The 22,732-nt window shown below is 42.0% G+C and overlaps 1 protein-coding gene across 4 annotated transcripts in view; it reads left to right on the forward strand.

The window, feature by feature from the left end:
* The window catches only part of OXR1 (oxidation resistance 1), a 299,282-nt gene that overhangs the window by 181,617 nt on the left and 94,933 nt on the right, over nt 1-22,732 (forward strand). The gene's annotated exons all lie outside the window — the stretch shown is intronic.

Raw genomic sequence — 22,732 nt, forward strand, 5'->3', positions numbered from 1 at the left:
ACCAGTAGAGTTGCTACAAGTTACTGAAACTAAATCTGTACAAATTTTGACAAAAAATTGTCAGCACATATGGAAAATTAAAAAATGGCCCACAGACTGGAAACATTCAATATATATCCCAATTCCAAAGAAAGGGGATCCCAGGGAATGCAGTAATTATCAAATGACTGCCTTAATATCCCATGCAAGTAAAGTAATGCTCAAGATTCTACAGCAAAGGGTCTTACCATATATGGAGTGAGAAATGCCAGAATTCTTTGAGAGTGTCAACAAGCATATAGATAGAGGTGATCCAGTGGACATAGTGTACTTAGACTTTCAAAAAGCGTTTGACAAGGTACCTCACCAAAGGCTTCTGAGGAAGCTTAGCAGTCATGGAATAAGAGGAGAGGTCCTCTTGTGGATAAGGAATTGGTTAAGAAGCAGAAAGCAGAGAGTAGGAATAAACGGACAGTTCTCCCAATGGAGGGCTGTAGAAAGTGGAGTCCCTCAAGGATCGGTATTGGGACCTGTACTTTTCAACTTGTTCATTAATGACCTAGAATTAGGAGTGAGCAGTGAAGTGGCCAAGTTTGCTGACGACACTAAATTGTTCAGGGTTGTTAAAACAAAAAGGGATTGCGAAGAGCTCCAAAAAGACCTCTCCAAACTGAGTGAATGGGCGGAAAAATGGCAAATGCAATTCAATATAAACAAGTGTAAAATTATGCATATTGGAGCAAAAAATCTTCATTTCACATATACGCTCACGGGGTCTGAACTGGCGGTGACCGACCAGGAGAGAGACCTCGGGGTTGTAGTGGACAGCACGATGAAAATGTCGACCCAGTGTGCGGCAGCTGTGAAAAAGGCAAATTCCATGCTAGCGATAATTAGGAAAGGTATTGAAAATAAAACAGCCGATATCATCATGCCATTGTATAAATCTATGGTGCGGCCGCATTTGGAATACTGTGTACAGTTCTGGTCACCTCATCTCAAAAAGGATATTCTAGAGTTGGAAAAGGTTCAGAAGAGGGCAACCAGAATGATCAAGGGGATGGAGCGACTCCCTTACGAGGAAAGGTTGCAGCATTTGGGACTTTTTAGTTTAGAGAAAAGGCGGGTCAGAGGAGACATGATAGAAGTGTATAAAATTATGCATGGCAGTGAGAAAGTGGATAGAGAAAAGTTCTTCTCCCTCTCTCATAATACTAGAACTCGTGGACATTCAAAGAAGCTGAATGTTGGAAGATTCAGGACAGACAAAAGGAAGTACTTCTTTACTCAGCGCATAGTTAAACTATGGAATTTGCTCCCACAAGATGCAGTAATGGCCACCAGCTTGGGTGGCTTTAAAAGAAGATTAGACAAATTGATGGAGGACAGGGCTATCAATGGCTACTAGCTGTGATGGCTGTGCTCTGCCACCCTAGTCAGAGGCAGCATGCCTAGTCAGAGGCAGTCATTAACCAAAATGGAGACAACAATCAAGAAATCAGAAGAAGGCTAGGACGGGAGGGCAGCTATGAGAGAACTAGAAAAGATCCTCAAATGCAAAGATGTATCACTGAACACTAAAGTCAGGATCATTCAGACCATGGTATTCCCGATCTCTATGTATGGATGTGAAAGTTGGACAGTGAAAAAAGCAGATAAGAGAAAAATCAACTCCTTTGAAATGTGGTCTTGGAGGAGAGCTTTGTGCATACCATGGACTGTGAAAAAGACAAATAATTGGGTGTCAGAACAAATTAAACCATAACTATCACTAGAAGCTAAAATGATGAAACTGAGGTTATCATACTTTGGATACATACTGAGAAGACCTGATTCACTAGAAAAGACCATAATGCTGGGGAAAACGGAAGGGAGTAGAAAAAGAGGAAGGCCAAACAAGAGATGGACTGATTCCATAAAGGAATCCACAGACCTGAACTTACAAGATCCGAACAGGGTGGTTTATAACAAATGCAATTGGAGGTCGCTGATTGATAGGGTCGCCATAAGTCATAATTGACTTGAAGGCACATAACACACACACACATGGAGGTCAAAATACTGTTTTGTGTCCTGGCTCCCACCCAAAACACCACAGCAGGTGCACCACTCATAAGTAAAGAAATGATACTTTATTAAAGCAGATTAAAAGACTTGAGTGGCATGAAAAGAACCAGATAACAGTCCACGAGCTCTTACAGGCCATACGGTTAGCACAAATAAGTCCAGACTAGGAGCAAGGGCCAAGGTTCACAAGTTCAAGATCTGAAACAAGAATTTTAAGGATGCACAGTAGCTACAAAGTTGTTCCAACAAGTTTTCTCACTTACCCACTGAGCTTTAAGAAGAGGCGGAGATGCCCAACTGCTCGTGAGAATCCCTGTTTCTGCAGGACTTCCTGGCCTGAAGATAGGCACTGCATCTAGAAGGATATGTCTCCTTTTTTCTCTTGATGTGCCACCTCTTCCTGATAGACAGCACTGGGCCCGCCTCCACCTTTGAATCCTCCCGCTCTGTCGCATCAGACTGTGTCCCAGACCCCTCCTGCAGCAGAGAAGGGGCCTCAACAGCCTCTGACAGCCCCCTGTCCTCCATGGGTGGAGGAGAGGAAGCCTCTGGGACTGCTGCTTCAACAGCAGAAAGAGGTGCATCCAGAAGCAAGGGAGCTGCTCCTGGCTCTTCCGTTGTTTCATTCCCTTCTGCCTCCCATTCATCTTACTCTTACTCTAATGCCTGCCCCTGCTGGTCTGAATCAGAGTACTCAGAGAGAATCATGACATCCTGCTTTCCCCACTTCTTTGTGCAGCGATAAGTTCCATAGGGTGTATGCTTATGAGGGCTTGGTTTCCTTTGGAAGGTCACTGGAGACTAGGGATCTGGGCAGGGTGTGTGATTTAGCTTGCTTTTAAAGGCAATTTTTGCAAGGACATTTTTAATGCATTCTTCTGTGGAAATGTGGAGAACTGAACTTAAGGTTGGAAAAATGAGAAGGAGACAAACCAAAATCGACAAATTTGCCCAACCCTACTGGTGGCTATTCGTGTTTTGTAATATTTCAGATTATTTACAAATATACTGGTTGAGCATAGACAGAGGTACTGCTAAAATACACTGACAGCTAAATCCACTGACTCACATCTAATCTCAGGAGACACAGACACATGCACCTGCATCCCGATGCTGACTGAGCTCAAAAACCCAGTTCAGATCTCTCCCTCCCCAACTCAAAATGCAGTTTTTGTGGTTTCTTTTCATACAGAGACTTAGGTTAAGTAACCCTTAGCTAGGAATTGGGGGTGGGGACCTTTCAGGACTTTCAGTTTATTCCCTAGCCATTCAGAATTTATTTTATTTTTATTTATTTGTTTATTATTTTATTTATACCTCGCCCTTCCATCCAGCAGGAGCCCAGGGCGGCAAACAGAACACTAAAAACACATGAAAACACCATAAAAAGACCTTAAAATACAACAAAACAATGTTAAAAACATTTTAAAAAATGCATCCATTGGCAACCTCTCCAATAAAGGATGTGCCTGGGATCTGCCACTGACTATTATTTGCAGTCATTCTGGCTCCGTTAACCCTCTCCTGTACTATTATTCTTGCCAATCTCACAATAATACACATATATTACATCAGTTATGTGAGTTTAAAATGCACCAAAGGATAGGTGTAATGATATCTGGGGAACTGTTAAAATTTCTGCTGTGAAAGCAACTAGTGTTTTGCAAGCCCCTTAAATCATCTTGCTCATTCTCTTCTATACACATGGTGGTGTCTGTCTCAAGTGTCCCATTTCTCTTGTGAAAGCACATCCAATATGTGTTCTCCTGGAACCCAGTGCAGTAGTCTCTCTTTGTAGGAAGGCAGCAGCTATGAAATATTTTGTACCATGTTTTGCTAAGGCATTATCACAGCCCCTTGTTACTGATCATTTTCAGATGATAACCTTTTGAATTGTGCAAGCAAGTAAACCACACTTTTGTCATGCTTGGCAGAAGATTAATGTTGTAACTCAGATAAACAAAATGATAGAGAAGGAAAAGAGGTTTGGTTGATTATTTTCAAAGACTGAGAAAAAAAAATATTGATTGCATTTAGGTGCACATACATTGCATCCAGAGACAACGGAGACACAGAGCAATTGTATTTGAAACTTTTAAAATATGTTGTATGTAGCAGAGGAGGCCTGATACCGTAATGCAATTTCAGTTTGCATAAAAAAGGCCTGGAGAAAATAGCAATTTGCTCACAAGAAGGCATATCAACGTTGATTTCAGTTTGATTTTTGCCCTCTAAAACCAAGTCTGAATTTTGCCTAGGATCTTCAATAAGAAAGATAAACATAACTATTTTAAAGTTAAAAATAAGTTACATTAAACCTTCCTCTTCATAAGTTATATGAAGGCCTTCCTCTTTCAACAAGCCTTTTAAGTAGATACCAGTCTACATATGTATTGGAACTGTTTTAAAGATGCGTTTAAGATGTTTTGTTTTTTAAGATTTTTTAAAAGATGTTTTATTACTTGTTGTTTGCTATCTTGGGCTCCCTTTGGGAGGAAGGATGGGATTTACTACTACTACTACTACTGCTGCTGCTGCTGCTGCTGCTGCTGCTGCTGCTGCTGCTGCTACTACTACTACTACTACTACTAACAACAACAACAACAAAACAACAACAACAACAATCCTAATAATAATAATGGGCAGGAGAGAAGCAGATATAAATGTATTTTATTTAGAAAAATATAGGCTGCTTGCTAAAAAAAAAACTCTTAAGCAACGTACAATGTGCCAGCAATGCTATTTGGGAAGGGGACGATTAAGGTTCCAAGAGAAGCCAGAGGACCACAGTGGAGGAAGTGGCTAGAGTATAGAAAATGGCTGAGCAATCTGTATAATGCACCCTTCACCACATGGTCCCAGGGCAGAAATACATAGCATAAACAAATAATAGGAATAACACTTTTTAAAAATACACAACATCAGAAACATGATGCAGGCTTGATGAAGCATGTTTCATTTGTTAACAATTGAACAAAGTATGATTATTCCACAGTAAATGCCCAGTGTGAAAGCAGTTGATAAATATCTGGATCCAACACAAGAGCTGGTATCCAATGCTAGTCCTACTCAAAGCAGACCCATTGAAATTAATAGACATGGCTAACTTAGGTTCATTTATTTCAGTGGGCAGGATTTAGTTGAATATAACCCACTGTCTCCCCCATACCTGCATTCAGCATGACTCCCTCCTCCTCCTGGGAAACAGTTCAGGCTGTTTCTGAATTTAGTACTAGCACTGAGATGTGTACCCTTGAATTATTAAAGCTGGAGACTGTCTGTTTTGCTTCTTCAGGGAAAATGTTTGTTTCAGTAATGGACCTGAAAAAGGTTTGATGTCCGAAGCATTATAGAACTAACAGTAGCTAATTCAGTTAGTTCTATAACCACACTTGTTTCCTGTGGCTACTGTTCGAGTCATTCCAGTGTGGTGACTGAATCATTAAAGCAGAGAGGGCATGTTTCCTAAAAAGGAAACAGGCATCCCACTTCTCAAAGCACTTCACGTGAACTCGAGGAAATTAGCAGCCGTGAAGCACTTAGCTCGCACCTCCGAGTCCAGCCCATTAAAAAGCAGAATTGTCCTCTACCAAAGCCAATACAGCACGTGCCGTTTCTCATTCTGAAGAGGTCTGAAGAAATGTTCTACTCACAAATGAAAGGTAGGTCTAATTTGTGTTTCTAATGCAGAACAAAGATTACTTTTTATATATATTTAAACAAACATGTAAAGTTGTTATGCGCACTTACTTGGAAGTACATCAGGTTCGGGGAACCTGTAGCCTTCCAACATGGTCAATGGTCAGGGAGCCGTAGTTCAGCAACATTTAAAGTGCCACAAGTTTCCCATTGCTGGCGGAAGTCCTATTGAAATAGTGAGATGTACTTCCAAATAAACATGCACAGGATTAGGCTGCAACGTCATTATTTCTTCTATTTTCTGGACAAGGTTGAGACAAGGTGTGTGTGAGGTTCGTCCAGGATATCCAGCAAATTTGTCAGATGATAGGTTTAAACTCAACTCTCACTGTGCTTTTCAGTTTTTCAACTTTGAGACACTTTCTATATTGACATCTTCTAACCCCTGAATGTCCACCATAGAATACCTGCACATTGCTGAGGATTCTGGGAGTTTTCTGAAAGTTAATATGGGACAGTGGCCTGGTCTGTTAGGCTTCACATCAGCCTATGTGAACATAGGAACACTTCCCCATGGCTACCATTGGAGGACAAAATAACTTTTAAGGACATTTTCCAAGTCACATCTGGGAATCCCTGGGGCTCCCCAGAACAGTTTGAAAAGGCATTGCTCTTATCTCCACAGAGAACTCTGTTCCTCATCCCAGTATGTTTTCTAACGGCCACCATTGACAGTTGGTGCCACTGTTTCTGAAGAGAAGCATTCTAGGGTCTTGGAGTGAAGCTCTGCCTGCTTCCTGGGAAAGCTAAAGAGAGACCATCACGACAGCACACCTGCAGCTGAGATCTGCTCCTCATCAAGCCCAGCCTATACTGCAGTGCTTCTTTAAAAGATAAACATTATCACCGGGGGGAGGGGGGGCTGGCAAAATGCAATGCCCTTTGGATCACATTTTGGAATAGTTGTTCACCTGTGGTATAAGTGTATATATTTTTATGTTCATGCTTTTATTTTTTATGTTTTACAATGTCATTTTCACTTCATTTGGCCTCTTTTATCCCACATACCATTTGGGGACTTGGTTGCTAACATTTGGGGGGCAGACAGTGAGGAATGCTTTAAGCCACTCTGTGTCTGTAGGAAAGAGCAGGATACACTGTAAATCAAATATATAAATAAATATCAGACAAATCTTAATGGTTTATTATTATTTATTTAAGACATTTATATACTACTTTTCAGGCAGACTTCACAAAGTGGTTTACGCATGATTATTACAATAAGTAATGATTTTTTTAAAGTTACAATAAAATGGAAAATACAGCTTGTTTAAGAAGACTCTGTTATAGCTTCTTTTCCTCTCCCCTTGGGTCAAGATGGTTCTCTTAAAATAGTTCCATAAAAAGCACTAAATTATTTCTTCTGGAAGCACTTACAGATACATAAGGTATTGAAAATGCTATGTTTTAGAAAGATTTTAGCCTGGTAGTCTGATACACTGGTGTTATGTTGCAAGACATCATAGTAAAAGCATGATTTGAACCTTAACTCTGGGCAAAGATAGTAAGCCGCCCTGGGCTCCTACTGGGAGGAAGGGCGGGATAGAAATCTAATTAATTAATTAATAAGCAAGTTAGAAAGGAAGAACTAGCCTGTATGAAGGAAGAGATGGTAAGCACTCACATAGCTCATTGCTGAATCCCATCAAGCACTTGTTTAAAATATATACCACATAATTGTTTCCTTTAAAAATCTCTCCACTCTGATCACAATTTGTCACTAAGCCACAGACTCCCCTCACAATTATACAAAAGATATGGGTAGCCATGCCAATCTTTTGGGAATGGGGTTGGAGGAATAAAAAAATCACAGTAGAACAGGAGTTATGCTACCACAGAGCTGACCTCCTGGCAGCTGCATCACTGCCGCTCACCAGGACAGTGTGAGGGCACATTGGGAGAAGTGCCAGATTGGCTGTGCTTGTGTGCCTGAGCCACCCTAACCTCACAATTTCTCTGGCCCACCTTGATAAGCAGCTGTGACATTGCTGCAGGGAGGACAGCTTTGTGGGTCCACACTGCCAGCTACTCCTGCAGTGGGATAACTAAATGTAGAGGTGGGATAAATTCACCACCATCACTTTGGATCTCTGCAGAGTGAGGGAGAATATCAATGGCTTTTTGGGGGAAGGAAAGTGAATGCTGCAGCCCTTTTACGTCAAGGGTGGGCTTTTGATGAAGTAGCCAAGGGTTTTCTCTCCCCCACAAAAAAAGAAAGCTATGCCACCACCAGGGCTGTCGTGGAGTCAGAAGCAATTTTGGGTGGAGTTGGAAGCAATTTTGGGTGGAGTCAGAGTCGGTAGAAATGTACTGACTCTGACTTCAAAATAAAATTAACATTTTAATATTAATATTAATTTATTAATATTAATACATTGGTATACATTTGCCATTTATGAAGGAATCAGAGTCGGAGTCAGACAGTAGAAAAATTAATATACATTTGCCATTTATGAAGGAGTCTGAGTCGGAGGTGGACAGTAGAAAAATAGAGGAGTCGGAGTCGGACAGTAGAAAAATAAAGGAGTCGGAGTCGGAGTTGAAGGTTTGACATACCGACTCCACAGCCCTGGCCACCGCTACTCAAAATGGTGGTGTTGCTCTTTGTAAAAGTAGGTCAGAATGATTCATAGGAATGACACTAGATGGGGGAGGGGAGTCATCTCCCCTGTCCCCAAGGATGCCCTTGGGAACAATGCTACATCAACAAGTTGTGTTGTTCTGCATGGGACATTGTGGCTCACATTTTTAAAGGAAACAGTAGCCGGGCAACAGTCAAGCTGCTGTTTGGAGCAGCTGCTTAGCTTTTAAAATATTTTCCTTATAAAAAAAGAAGGGGAAATAGAAAAAATCTTGACTGCCTTGTCAAAATATAAATCAGCTGCTCACCCAAAAGTACTGTGATTTTGCCCCCAGAATAAATATTTGGGGAGGATTTTCAGGCCACCTCTACCCTGAAAGTGCTGAAAAAACTGCTAAAATACCACAAAACAGCAATCAAGCTTTCAAGATCTCTAGAACTCCTCTTTGGGCTAAATGTTAAGCAGAACAAGGGTGAGGAGGAGAAAAACGTGGACATGAAGTTGAAACCAGCAGTAGCTCATGAGGGGGACTTACGCACTCATGGGGGAGGGATGAGGTGAGTGCCAGTGAGGTCAGGAGGGCTCCTGTTTAGCAGTGTTGCCTCACCCCATCCCCATGAGCACAGCACCACTACCTCTCATGAGCTGGATCAAGCCCCAAACTGTTTACTTTGTAAGAGTCGTAAGATGGAATGCAGAAAGTGTAAGGCAGGTTTAATTAGATTAGTTACTTTCTACTATATGTCGGATAGTTTTTATATTAGCAAAGTTGGGGATTAATTTTAGTTGGAGTACTAAAATAAAGAAGCGAATAGAAATGAAATTGAGTAGTATTGCCTAATACTGTACTTGAAAATTACCAGAAAAATCTTTCTCTCTCTCACACACACACCCATACATTTTAATGTCTACATGTAGCAATCCATACATATAACAGATGTCTTGTTACTGACAAACTGAAACAAGTAGCACACACACACAATAAATTCCCAAACCAGCCTTCTGGATTTAGCCTTCCAGACTGATCCAGAAGTTAGTGAAGGCAAATGATGCATGTGGTGAAGACTAATCAAAAAGTAACTTCCCATTTGTTCAAGGCTATGGTCTGAAGGCACATGAAATCAGCACCCTGCAGGGTCAGGTCTGCTCAGTGCCTGGATGGGAGACTGCCTGGGAACCATATGTAAGCCGCCTTGGGTTTCTATCATGAAAAGAAAGGCTGGGGTATAAATGTAATAAATAATAATAAAGTAGTTTATTGGCATAAGATTAAAAAATATGCATTTCTAGAGGCTAGAGGCAAGCTGTGTATAATCTCGCAGATCACGTTGTTGATATTCAGACTGAGGCTACTCATACAATTATGAAAAATGAGTGTGTAATTACTCTTGACCCGTTGCCTCTCGGGTTTCCAGACTCACACTTTTTATAGTCCATGTGATCTAATGCTGCTCAGCTACATGGTATTTTGGGAAATCTCAAATTCTGTGCTGCGGATAGTTTTATAATATAATTATTTTGATTCTCCTGCCCCCTATTAAGCACCAACTGTGTACCAGGCATCATATGGGAAACCAAGTCAAGTGCCATAGTAAAATCATTAGTCACTGGCATTTATCTAGAGAAAAGAGTGAGGATGTCAAAGCTGGAAACTTGTTGTTGTCCTGCCCTTTATCTCTGGAGCTCAGAGTGGCACACAAGCTTCTTCCTCTGTCCAGCTTTTATCCTCATAATAATCCTGTGCAGTAGGTTAGGTTGAATGAGCTTCATGGGGATTTGAACCCGGATGTCCTCAGTACCAGTTTGTAGAGGAGTGAAGCCCCCCCAAACCCTGAAATATTAGGGGGTGAGAACCCAATTATTCCGTGAAATTTTCCATCATTTTCCCCAGACAAATTGGGCAAAAATGGGAAAAATCCATTTTTTCCAAATTTTTCCAGTTTTTTTCCTGGCCTTCACATCTCTATTAGTGTGACATTCTAGATGTTACGCTACAAGCTAGAACTGTAACGGCCTGAAACATTTATGTCTTCTACTATGAGGGAATAGAAAAAGGAATGATGGATGAGAACAGATTTCCAACAGCTACTAGTAACAATGGCTGTGTGCTACCTCCAGTATAGGAAGCAGTATGTTTCTGAATACCAGTTGCTGGGAATCCCAAGTGTGGACAGTGCCATTGCACTGATGTCCTGCTTGCAATACCTTCCTATAGGTATTGGCTACTGTGAGAACAGGATGCTGGACTAGATGCGCCTTTGGTCTTCTTATGTTCATAGAATCATAGAACAGTAGAGTTGGAAGGGGCCTATAAGGCCATCAAGTCCAACCCCCTGCTCAATGCAGGAATCCAAATCAAAGCATTCCCAACAGATGGCTGTCCAGCTGCCTCTTGAATGCCTCCAGTGTTGGAGAGCCCACTACCTCTCTAGGTAATTGATTCCATTGTCGTATGGCTCTAACATTTAGGAGGTTTTTCCTGATGTCCAGTCAAAATCTGGCTTCCTGCAACTTGAGCCCATTATTCCGTGTCCTGCACTCTGGGACAATCGAGAAGAGATCCCGGCCCTCCTCTATGTGGCAACCTTTCATGTACTTGAAGAGTGCTATCATATCTCCCCTCAGTCTTCTCTTCTCCAGGCTAAACATGCCCAGTTCTTTCAGTCTCTCCTCATAGGGCTTTGTTTCCAGTCCCCTGATCATCCTTGTTGCCCTCCTCTGAAACCGTTCCAGTTTGTCTGCATCCTTCTTGAAGTGCGGAGACCAGAATTGGATGCATTATTCAAGATGAGGCCTAACCAGTGCTGAATAGAGGAGAACTAATACTTCACACGATTTGGAAACTATACTTCTGTTAATGCAGCCTAATATAGCATTTGCCTTTTTTGCAGCCACATCACACTGTTGGCTCATATTCAGCTTGTGATCAGTGACAATTCCAAGATCCTTCTCACATGTCGTATTGCTGAGCGAAGTATCCCCCATCTTATAACTGTGCATTTGGTCTCTTTTTCCTAAGTGTAGAACTTTGCATTTATCCCTGTTGAATTTCATTCTGTTGTTTATAGCCCAATGCTCCAGCCTATCAAGGTCCCTTTGAATTTTGTTTCTGCCTTCCACGGTATTAGCTATTCCCCCCCATTTTGTATCATCTGCAAATTTGATAAGCATGCTCTGTACCTCCAAGTTGTTAATAGAAATGTTGAAGAGCACTGGGTCCAGAACCGAGCCCTGTGGTACCCCACTCGTTACTTCCGCCCAGTTTGAGAAGGAACCATTGATAACCATTTGAGTATGATTCTGTAGCTAGCTGCAGTTCCACCTGATAGTTGTTCCATCCAGCCCACATTTAGCTAGTTTGCTAATCAGAATATCATGGGCACTTTGTCAAAAGCTGTGCTGAAGTCAAGATATATTATGTCCACAGCATTCCCACAGTCTACAAGAGAAGTTACCCGGTCAAAAAATGAGATAAGATTAGTTTGGCATGATTTGTTCTTCATAAATCCATGTTGGCTCCTAGTAATCATTGCATTGTTTTCAAGGTGCTTACAGATTGACTGCTTTATAATCTGCTCAAGAGTTTTTTGTTCTTAATTAACATTCACTAGGAGGTGAGTGGTGGCTGAAATCCTTTGCACATTTACTTGGGAGTAAGTCCCAATTGAACTCTGTAAGAAATGCCTATTATCAGGACAGGGTAAGGCAGCCCATCACAAGTAATTGATGTTTGGGTACCTTAAAGGGGAGAAAACTGTCAGTTTATTTCTATATTTCTATTATTTTATTTACCAAAATGGAGTGCTAGTCCCTGTGCTCTCCTAAATGTTGGGCTAGGTTGACATCTTAATTGAACTAACTTGAAAGTAAGTCCATTCGTATCATTGACACTTCTAAAAGGAAGAAGAGAGGATTCATGATATAATTAGTTTCAGCTGAACTATTATAAAAATTCTTCCTCTACTCTTTGGGGGAATTTTGGATGGAATGCTAGCCACAGGATTCCTGCCACAAAATGTTGTCCATTCAGGTACATCATTCACTCTACATGTTTGCACAGTGCTTTCTTCTTTTTGATATGGAAGCAATGTTCTTCAAAGTGGCATTTTGCCTATTGGCTAATACCTGGGGTTTTTTAAAAGTAGTATCACACAGATGTAAGTTACATAGTTGAATATGAATTATATATTTTTTTATTTTGTTGTATCATTGATCCTACAGAGATAGCAGACCTTTGGACTGTTTGACTATTATTATTATTTTTGTCTCAAGATAGCGTCCTAGATCCCTTAACAACCTCCTTTTGAACACTCTAGGAGTTCCCCAAATTCAAAGTTTACAAAACATTTGCTTTTAGGGAGGAGGGGAAGGAGTCCTAAAAGCCCATAAAAGCCCTTAAGCCTGTTTAAAGGATTTTCAGATTTCAGTCATTGATTTAAAATTTAAGAAAGCTGTATTGATTCTCTAAGGTGCTGGGAGGGAGGCGTTAAATCAGTCCCCTGAGTTGGGCCTTACCTACTTCTGGAATGTAGCATCATATACACTGGGGGAAGGACGTTTGGATCAGGGTGAGAGCCTGTGCAGTGAACTGAATGGTAGGAGAAAGTCGCCAGATGCCTTCAGAGTGAGAGTCTGTAACTGGCAGAAGGCTGGCCCTCCCTGGGTGTGAGACAGGAGGGGGAGTAGATGGGCCCTGTGTGAAAAAGCTTGATGGGTATGAATGTTCCCAATTCTCGCAGAGGCCTTCTGGGATAATTGGCTCCGGCAGGCTTTGTTGGTGGGCTTGTGTTTGGTCCATATCAGCTGTTTAGGAGGGGTTTTAGTACGGCGAAACATGTGTGATGCCACCCCAATTTCAGTGATCATGGGTAGAGGGAAATATAGCCATGGGGATGTGGTGAATTACCGTAGAAGACGAGGGCAAGGCTATTTGCACCTTGTTCCTTGCTGCCGCTCCTCTCATGGATGGGTTCCACGTTGCTCATCTGCTGTGCCCACTGGCCTGTGTGTGTTGTTGTTTAACACCAGATCGGTAGACAATAAGACCACTCTCATCCATGATTTGATTGTGGACAAAGGTGCCAATTTGGTGTGCATTACCAAGACCTGGGTGAGTGAGCTGAGAGGAGTTGATCTGACCCAGCTTTGCCCACCTGGATACTCAGTGCAACACCAGCACAGGCTACAGGGACGGAGGAGAGGCTGTGGTCTACAGAACTTCCATCTCTGTCACCAGGAAACCACTCTGTCTTGGAGCTGGCTGTGAGGGCCTGTACCTGGTGTTGGGCCGAGGAGACAGTAAACTAGGGCTGCTGCTGGTGTACCATCCACCCTGCTGCCCAGCAGCTTCTCTGACTGAGCTGGCGGAGGCCGTCTCGGCTGTAGTGTTGGAGGACCCCAGAACGATAGTGCTGGGTGACTTCAACGTTCATGCTGAGGCTGCCTCTAGTGTTCCGGCTCGGGACTTCATGGCCTCCATGACGACCATTGGGTTGTCTCAAGTTGTCACTGGCCTGACGCATAGGGTAGGACACATCCTCGACTTGGTTTTTGCTCCAGATGGAGGAAGGGGTGGTCTGGAGATAGGGGGGGTGGATGTCACCCCATTGTCATGGTCAGATCACTTCCTGGTGAAGTTCAAACTTATGGCTCCGATCCTTCCCTGCAGGGGTGGTGGACAGATTAAGATGGTATGCCCCCCGAGCCTAATGGAATCAGCTGGATTCCTGAATGCCCTGGGGGAGTTCCCAGTAGATAGAGCAGGTGACCCTGTTGAAGCCCTTATCACACTGTAGAATAGTGAGGCGCATCGGGCTCTTGACACGGTTGCCCCCGAGCGCCCTCTGTGGCATTGTGGAGCCCGGTCTGCACTTTGGTACACCAGTGAACTAAGGGCAATGAAACAGGCTGGATGGCGGCTAGAGCGCAAGTGGCAAAAGACGTGCTGTGAGGCTGATTGGGCACAAGTAAAACATCATAACCGTGCCTACTGTGTGGCGGTGAGGGCGGCAAAGAAGTCCCACTTCTCTGCCTCCATCGCATCCTCAAGTAGCCGTCCGGTGGAGCTTTTCTGTATTGTCAGGAGACTGTTGACATCAACTCCAGGAAATGGAGTTTTAGACCCTTCGGAGGCCCACTGTGAATTGTTTGCAAGGCACTTTGAGGGTAAAGTTGCTCGCCTCCGTAGCAGTCTTGATGTCCCCTCCACATCTACTGTAGTCCCCAATTTATTTATTTATTTATTTATTTGTTAAATTTTTATACCGCCCCACTAGCATAGCTCTCTGGGCGGTGTACAACAGAAACTATATACAATAAAATATACAATGAGGTGTCCAGTGCAAAGTCTGCTGCAATTTCTTGGGAATGGTTTCAGTTGATGCGGCCTGATGACGTGGACAAGGTGCTTGCGATAATGCGGCCAGCAACGTGTCCTCTCGACCCTTGCTCTTCTTGGCTTATTAAAGCTTGCCGAGGGGGTTTAACCGAGTGGATCCAGAGTGTGGTCAACACATTATTGTGGGAGTGAGAGTTCCAAGCACCTTGAAGGAGGCGGTGATCTGACCACTCCTGAAAAAGCCCACCCTGGACCCATTGATTTATGACAACTACTGACCGGTTGCAAATACCCCCTTTTTAGGGAAGGTGATTGAGAGGGTTGTGGCGCAGCAATTGCAAGTACTCTTTGATGAAACAGATTATCTTGACCCATACCAGTCTGGGTTCAGGCTTGGTTATGGGACTGAATCGGCCTTGGCTGCCCTGATGGATGACCTTTATTGGGAGAAGGACAGGGGGAGTGCTATTCTTACTTGACTCTCAGCGGCTTTTGACACCATTGACCGTGGTATCCTTCTGGGCCGACTTGGTGAGCTGGGTATTGGAGGAACTGTTTTACAGTGGTTCTGATCCTATCTCCAAGGTCGCTCTCAGAGAATAGCATTGGGTGACTGTCTTTTGGCCCCCTGGCAGTTGTGCTGTGGGGTGCTGCAGGGTACCATCTTGTCCCTCATGCAGTTTATCATCTATATGAAGCCCTTGGGAGCAGTCATCAGGAGATTTGGGGCAAGGTGTCAGCAGTATGCTGACGACACCCAGCTCTATTTCTCCGTAACATCTGTATCAGGAGAGGCCGTGCAAGCCCTGGACTGGTGCTTGGACTCGGTGGTGGGCTGGATGAAGGCCAATAAACTGAGTCTGAATCCTAGCAAGACGGAGGCGCTGTGGGTTGGTGGTTCCCAAGTTCTGATAATTGGTCAGTTCCCTGCTTTGGATAGGGTTGTACTCCCTCCGAAAGAGCAGGTCCGTAGTCTGGGGATGCTCCTGGATCCAACTTTGTCGCTAGAGGCCCAGGTGACCTCTGTGGCTAGGAGTGCCTTTTACCAGCTTCGGCTGATAAGACAGCTGCGGCCGTTTCTGGACCGAGATAGCCTGACCACTGTTGTCCATGCACTGGTAACCTCTAGGCTGGATTACTGTAATGCGCTGTATGTGGGGCTGCCCTTGATGATGGTCCGGAAGTGGCAGCTACTGCAAAATGCGGTGGTGAGACTGCTCATTGGGGCAGGGTATCATCAACATGTCACCCCGCTGCTGAAAGAACTGCACTGGCTGCCCATTTGCTACTGGGCCAAGTTCAAGGTTCTAGTTTTGGTGTATAAAGCCCTATACAGATCGGGACCAGGATACCTGAAAGACTGTCTTACCCCTTATATACCCAGTTGATCACTGAGCTCTGCAGGTGAGGGCCTCCTGCAGACACCATCTTATCAGGAGGTTTGTTCTGTAAAATATAGGAAATGGACGTTTAGTGTAGCGGCACCTACTCGGTGGAATTCCCTCCCCTTAAATATTAGGGAGGCGCCATCTCTGCTATCTTTTCGGCACCTTTTGAAGACTTTCTTCTTTCAACAAACCTTTTAAGTTGAGACCTATCCCAGTCTGTGTCTGTGTTAGAATTACTTTTAATATGTCTTTTAATATCTTTAACCCTTTTTTAAAAGATGTTTTTAAAGTTTTTAACATTGTTTTGTTTTAATGTATTTTAAGTTCTTTTTATGATGTTTTAAAGTGTTTTTAGTGTTTCTGTTTGCCGCCATGGGCTCCTGCTGGGAGGAAGGGCAGGATATAAATCAAACAATAAATAAATAAATTTGAAGATGAGGTGATTAACCCAATACACTTAATATGGGAATAACCCTTACTGGTCACTATTCCCATGTACTGACTTAGAAGTAAACCATACCGAGTATATTTTACATCTGAAATAAGTATGCATAGGATTTGGCTGATCTCCCATGCAACGCTTACCTGAGAATCAACCTCATTTAACTCAGTGGGGCTTACATCTTAGTTAAGATTGTATGCATAGGATTGCATGGTAAGTCCCACTGAATGCAGTAGAACTCAGTTTTCAATAAACATGCACAAGATCAAGCTGTAACTATTTTAGATGCAAAAATAAATACATAGAACTAACAGCATGTACCACTCAGTTCCTATGCAAGACACAGGGGCAGCAGTAAGCTTGATTATCTAAGCAATAACATCTGACAGGCATGACTTTTCTGCTTTTAGGCTTATTAGAATTCATAAGATTACAGTAAAATTTGAACGCAGACTCTTCTGAGGTTGTAAACTGAAATTAAATGTTACACAAAAATGGAATCTAATTCTAGTTATTGCTGTGCAAGCAGTACTTCACCCTGCAAAAATAATACAGCAAGTTTTGTGACAGAAATGCCAAAGCAATCCTTCACAAACTGTTCCTGAAAAATGCATGAATTAAAATTAATGGAAGTATTCTTTTTGATGGGGCTTGTGCATAGGAAGTTCTGAGTATGTTTTTGCAAGCTCTTTCCCCTGAGCTATAAACTGAAATAAATTATATGCCGGGACACTTAATTATTTTCTTCTAGTTCAGTTGAGATTTCAGGAGTAGAATTTGATTTCTTTACATACTTATGTTAGCAAACTCAATTTTTAAAAATGTCCACATTAAAAAATTAACACAGTGAATTTTTGATATGCATGTTTAGAGGAAATGCAGTAATATTGTTTGAGTTTTATTGAATGCCTTATGACTGAAGATGGGTTACATATGGGGCTCCCAGTTCTATACCATGTCAGGGTTCTTGTACCTTTAAGAGTTGCATACAATGTAAATGTACTGCCTTTAAGTCGATTCCGACTTATGGTGACCCTATGAATAGGGTTTTCATGTGGCTGAGAGGCAGTGACTGGCCCAAGGTCAGGGATTCGAACCCTGGTCTCCCAGGTTGTAGTCCAACACCTTAACCACTACACCACACTGGCTATTTATCACTAGTTCCATACTATGAGCACTGTGATGCCCCTATATTTTGATAACTGTAAATATGGTAAGTGCAGGTTTATTAAAGTATACATGGTAAGTGGATTGAGTGAGAGGGGGGAGTACATGGGCTAGAACGCTGGAGAATGCTGTATGATGATTGACTGAGCGTTTGAGTGGCTGAAGGTATAAATGAGAGCACCAACAACGGAAGAATGGCTATTGAAATTAATGGACTTAGTAGAAATGGATAAATTGACATGTCTACTTAGAGAAAAATCGACAGATACATTTCTTAAGGAATGGAAGCCTCTCTTAGACTTTTTGTTGAAAGATCAAAATAAAATGATGATATTGGGGTTTGACGATTAACTAAGACAGCCTATGAAGAAAAGTGATCCTGTATGTATACATTAAGGGACAGGTTTGATGTATATTATATACTTATAGCTGATCTGCGACAAATCGGAAGTCAACTATTTTTTTTATTTTTTTTGTTGTATTGTTATGTTTTTTGACTTTGTTCTGTTTGTCTTTTGAAAAATTTGAATAAAAATTATTTAAAAAAAAGGTATAAATGAGAGGATGACAGTTGAGAGAGGGTCGGTTGGTTGTGGAGTTTGGGTTTTGGAGTTGGTTGTGGGTTGGATTATATTTGGCTGGTATTGAGGCAGATTATATATGACTAGAAACATAAAGAGGAACACAATATATGAAACCATACGCTTGTTAAATCTTGTTAAGTAATCTTGTTATTTCCTGGTGTTTATAAATAAATATTATTCTTGGTTTACCAAAAGCCTGATCCTTGGCTGGGGCTTGCACAGACCAGAAGGGTGGGCAGGGCATATACCAAGGTTGGGAAACAGTATCAATGGTGGCAGCAGTGAAGAGATAGTGTAACTTCATCAGGTATCCAGAGCAACCCAGGGCTGTATGCTTTATAGGCAAGAAGATACAGGGGGGTTGTGGCCTGCAAGTGCAACCAGACACATAGTAACAATAAGCCAGAAAGGGACTAAGGCAAAGTCCTAAGGCAATATTGTGAAACAGGGAGTGGCTGGTGGTGCTGCCTAGCAGTGGGATCTTGCGAGATCTGTGCTAGAGCCGGTGAGAGAACAAATAAAACCTGGGATCCTGACTGGAGGGACCTGACAGGTGGAGGTCTGAGGTGGGATCCTCACAAGCACTGCTAAACCTTCCATAATTAGTTGGGGTTGAATGTACTAATTCAGCTAAAAATTAATCACAGGACAGTAGTTCATCCTCTTATCTGACATTATAGATGCATGCTAGAGGTCTATGAAGAAACAACTTTAACGCATATTTTCTGAGTTACCCTGTGATGGTGTTATTTCCCACATGTCAATCAATCTAGTTCTAGTATGTTTTCTTTACGCTATTTTAGGTTATGCACCAATAACATGGACCTGTCTGACTCACAAGCAGCTTGTCTCCGCAGAATGTTTCAATAGCTAAGGAAAATATTCTTAGACAATGGAAAACAACTGCTCTGCTTGAGATTCATGATTGGATAGAAGTTTCCTGTTTGGCAGTCAAGATTGGGAAGTGACTGATACTTTTAACTACTATAAGGTCCTTGCTCTTCAAATGTGTTTGTGAAGACAACACACTAAAATTGGTTAGGAGAAGAACTACTAAGATTGCAACATTTTGATATCTTAATGCTGAATATTTTGTTAAAACCACTGAATATTACAATATTATTGATTTTAAAAATAAATAAACCTCTCATTAAAATTCCAGTAGGGGTGGTTTGTTTGTTTGGTCACTGTAACATTGTGATGGGCAATATGGATCTTGGCAAAATGGTGCACTTTTATATAGCCCTGATTGGTAAAGATTATTTATCAGAGTTGGAACGTGGCGACCCTTGCTGACCTCAATGGCATGATTCAGGACTATGGGGCAAATGGGCTTGCTGGTTCTCACTATAGGAGTACCAATGGCCATCCATTGTAAGAAGTGGTCAGACTCATCACATAGTGCTAATACTACGTACATGCCTATGCACCAGCAGGGGAAGGGTGGAGAGTTAAAGAACTTAAGTGTTATCCAACCCATGCATATACCTGAACATGTACATGAACATGTATGGAAGGGATGTAATCACACTGTAGATTGTTCACATTTAAGATCTAATTCAGATTTAATGAACAACATAGAAATAAGGCACGTTTTTGCTTGGCACATGTTTATCTGAAGCTCAAGAGTATCACGGAAATTTGGCAAGAGTGCCTCAAAGGAGGCTCACGACTTATTCAGCAGCCATGTGTGCAAGCAGAATTCTCAGAGTTCACCCAGCATCTACTGGAATTATGCCTGGTATTCAGTGCTGCAATTAGCACTTATTTTTATTGGCACTACTTTTGTCCCCAGAGTAATTACAGGTCACTGCCACATGCTGTTCCATAGTTTCCTACCTTAAATCTCCATTTAAAAAAAGACAACTTTTCCCCGCTTGGATGTTTTCCCTCACTTTGTCCTCTTGTTTCTTGGCCTTTTTATTTGGTGGCAAGTGGTGAACTACCAGCAAAGGGGAAATAAAACTATGAGCTGCCAAAATTAACTTGTTATACTTACACAGAGGGAAGAACTAGATGTTGCAGTGTATACATGGGTTCCCAATCCCACATTTTCCTATTTTTGCTGTAATGCAGGGCTTGGAAAAGGGCAGGGGAGAGTTTGCAGGTGGGAAGAGGATTATTATGTGTTTAACATAAGAAGAGCCTGCTGGATCAGGCCAGTGGCCCATCTAGTCCAGCATCCTGTTCTCACAGTGGCCAACCAGGTGCCTGGTTGTTCCTTCACCCACAGATTGTCATTTGCAAAGGCTCCTCCCTTTGTTACCCACCACTCCCACACTTTTCAATGATTTCCTCATACAAAACTAGCCCAGATAGGCATTTGCAGGGGAGAATTGGCAACCAGGTACCATTCCCTCCCCATTAGTTCTACTCTGCAAGTGCCTCCTGTATTCTCATAATCTCAGCAACTGCAGAGTTGTTGTGACCACAGCTGAAGTCCAACCTTGCTATTACTATCTACAAAGAAAGTAAGTCTGGAATCAAATCAGCTTAATATACTGCACTTGTAAAAAATAAGCCATGGTTAATTGTGAAAATAATACATATAAATCAACCATCCATGTATGATGAGTATTTATTATGCTGCAGGAGGATTAGTTACCATACCTCCCTAAGTTGATTAGTAATGAATGTGGTAAGATGTCTGCCTCAATCGAAAAATCTAGGCCTAGGTGAACTGAGTACATGACAAGCTTACATATCCACAACAAGGATTTCCAACATTTTCTCTCCGGCATACTCCTGTGCCACTAAATTGGGGGGGGGATTTAAAAACAAAATCCAGAGAGGTTTTTTGGGGAGGAAGGGGTCACTCCAGTTGTATTTCTGCTTCTTGTTCAACTGCTAAAGGCACAACAGTCTACCATCATTTTCTCACATTTTCTGTAGCAAATAGACCATGTAATAATAAGGCACATTGATAGGCAGGAGCACCACCTCCTCCCTTATTATCACATGGTTTATTTGCCGAAAAGGATGGGCAATGAGAATAGCATCAGCCATTCCAGGCACTTTCTGAAAGGCAAGAGCTGCAGGTGTAGACCTTGCAACAATACTTAATTTATTTAAGTATGCAAAATTTGCTTTACAGAAAAAGATATATTGCAGGGCATCTATATTTTGCATTATATATTTGCAGGACATGCTGTTTTTCTTAGAGAAGTGGTTGAGTCATTTGCTCAATCATTTAACTCCTGATTACTTGCTGTAAAATATTTTTAGTGGGATATATTAGCTAGATATTAGTCTCAGCTAGGTGGGTGCTATGCTATTTGCAACCACCCAGTGCAACGTATGAGAAGCTGAACTCTTGAATAGCAACATAAAGCACTCCTGCCAAAACTATTCAACAATTTAAGTCAGGGTTCAGCAGGCCCTAGCTGGCTGGAGAGGACTAGAGTCGGAGGGAGGCAATGGTAAACCCCCTCTGAATATGGCTTACCATGAAAACCCTATTCATAGGGTAGCCATACGTTGGGATCGACTTGAAGGCAGTCCATTTCCATTTTCACTCCCTCACCCCAAACCCATGTGTAATAATAATAATGTATTATTATAATATTTAAATCCATGGCACTGCACAAATCATTTTCAAAAAATCAAAACCCTTCCAGCAGGCTTATAATAGAAAAAAATACATAACATGCAAGAGAGAAAAATAAATATGCCAAGTTTCAACTTTGGGAACTATGCAGCCATATTCAACACACACACTTATTCAGAAATATGGCACACTGAGCTCAGTATCACTTAGTCCGCAGGAAGTGTGCAAGGGATTGTACTTGCAGAAAGAAATAGTTGTCTTGAAGTGTGTACAACATGCTTTCCCTTCCTCATGATTAATTCACAAATAGCCCTCACAAATCTGGGTTTAGGAAAAAAGATTTTCAAATAAATATTTTCAAGTTCTTGGAGAATTCACCCAAGAAACACCAGAGCTTTGGAACCCTTGGTCACGCTTTCAGCATGTTATAATAATTTAGCAGTCACCTTCGTAGTATCTTTTAAATATGTTGCTTTCTTTGCTTGCAGCTCAAAGAAAAGGCATGGTGATATTGCATACAATCTTACTTCTTTTTAGCCACTCTGAGAGGCTGTTGGGAGATTTGTTGGCAGGATACATTTTAAATATATAAATACAAAAAAAACACCCTTGCTGGATCAAACCAAGAGTCTGTCTCATCCAGCATTTTTTCCAAGAATGACTTAATTGCCACTGAAAACATATCAGACCCATGAATGTGTGTCTCTAGCACTTAAAAATTAAAAAGCCATTTTCCAAATGAGTGGTCCACCACCAAATTGCTTCCTAGAACACCTGTGTGATGCTGCCTCACTTACTTCCTTAACAGCCCTTTAAAAGCCCACCTTTTTTCTGAAACTTTGGCAGGACCCCTTAATCCCCACTGAAACAAAGCCTCGGGGTGCAATCCTGTACATCAGCCGCAAAGTCCCACTGAGTGCGCACCATACAAGTCGTATTT

This window comes from Rhineura floridana, chromosome 1, assembly GCF_030035675.1.
Source record: "Rhineura floridana isolate rRhiFlo1 chromosome 1, rRhiFlo1.hap2, whole genome shotgun sequence".
Lineage (NCBI taxonomy): Eukaryota > Metazoa > Chordata > Lepidosauria > Squamata > Rhineuridae > Rhineura > Rhineura floridana.